This window comes from Photinus pyralis, unplaced genomic scaffold (assembly GCF_008802855.1).
Source record: "Photinus pyralis isolate 1611_PpyrPB1 unplaced genomic scaffold, Ppyr1.3 Ppyr1.4_LG6, whole genome shotgun sequence".
Lineage (NCBI taxonomy): Eukaryota > Metazoa > Arthropoda > Insecta > Coleoptera > Lampyridae > Photinus > Photinus pyralis.
In genome coordinates, this window is record NW_022170663.1 from 22,945,266 (window position 1) to 22,947,134 (window position 1,869).

A 1,869-nucleotide genomic window follows, 5' to 3' on the forward strand; every position below is an offset into this window, starting at 1 on the left:
TTTGCGCATGCGCAGTTCCAACTTTCTTATTTAGAAAAGCATTGAAATGAAATTCTTCTCATAAACTGAAATTGAAGTAACACGTCAAAAATGGATTGCCCATGTGCAACGCTATCTTTCATATTTGTGGCCGGATTTTTACGATTTTAACAGAAGTTGCATCTTATAAATGGGAAATGAATGCAAGTGGAAATGCGCTTTATGTAAATCGTTTACGATTACTTTTTAACTTGTTGTTTTCTATCTGAACAAATTAAGATAGGTCGATTAAATAAATTAAATAGATTTTATTCTCGGAAACGAATCGACCGATTCTAAAAAATCAAACGTCAAAATAATGGGACTTCGTGAGACCTTTGAAACAAGCATTTTTGCCTAGAAAAGATCAGTTTCAGAGGATGCTTTATTGGGATTCTGCAGCAGCATAAGGAGTCAATTCTCTTGTGATTTGCCGTAAACTTTGCGACTACCAGTTTACGTAATCTTATATTCGAATATCACTTAATTAATTTATATACAAGGTGTCCCATTTATTTTGAGACAGTCGATTATCGCGAAAACTAGCGGGGACATTAAAAAAAATTAATTTAATGATGATATGCACATTTTCACATAACTGTCAATTAAGTGTCAAGTGTACTTAATTTTTTCAAATGCAAACCTATATGTATTTTATTGACTATTCAATTCATCTAACATTTGTTGATTTGTCACATTTCAACCAGTGAAATTTCAAATTGCTGCGCCAATGGGAACGAATTATAGTGATAATTGCACGTGTGGTATTTCAGCGACAATTCAATGCGATTATTCAATGACATTTGTCAAACTTCCATCAGTGAAATGACGCGAAATTTTGTCGTATTAACCGGAACATTCTTCTTAGTTTGTTAATCAATTTCGACAACCGACTTATCACCACATCTTTTAATTTAATCACTCATAACGAATTAGCTTGGAGCACAAAAGTTCGAATAGAATCAATAGCAAAATGAAAAGCAACTTCCATAATTTATTTTGACGTTTATTGTTGTCATGGAAATACATTCGCGTGGGTAATTATGCTTAATTTTTCTTTTGATTCATTGAACAGTCCTCCGAATACCATTCGTAGTCGAAGTATTTGTAGATTATTTTTGAGCTGCTGCTCCACTCATGCTAGTTACGCTTTTTAATACCACTCGCGCAAGCGCTCGTGGTATTAATCAGCGTAACTAGCATTCGTGACAGCACCTCAAAAATATTCGACAATACTTCGACTACTTATATGGTATTATACAGGGTGACAATTTGAAAACTTACCACCCCCTATATCTTAGTAAATATACGAGATATTCAAAAAAATCAAAATCCGTTTCGGTAATTCGGAGGGGGAATCACAATGACATAGTTGGCGACGCACCCCCTCACACCCCCTGCGCCCTAGCTACCCCAACTTTTAAATCTTAAATAGTGACTCCCCATGTGTGATACGTCATTGGAAAGCTCTGAAAAAATGCTTTCCAACCATACCAAATAGCATTACATTTAGGTTAGTAATTATCGTGCAAATCAAAAAATAAACATGGAAAAATCGTATTTAACTTGAACTTCCAAAGCCGACTCGACAGCAACTCATTTTTGATCGCCAGTTATAATCTATTCTCAAACTCTTGTCGAACCTTTCCAATGTTGGTTTTGCAATATTTCGACATTCTTGAATTATTCTCTGTCTTAGTTCGTCTATGTTCGCCGGTTGCGTTGTAAAAATGACAGATTTCAAATGTATCATATTAGTTTATTTTTTGATTTGCACGATAATTACTAACCTAAATGTAATGCTATTTGGTGTGGTTGAAAAGCATTTTTTCAGAGCTTTCGAACGACGTA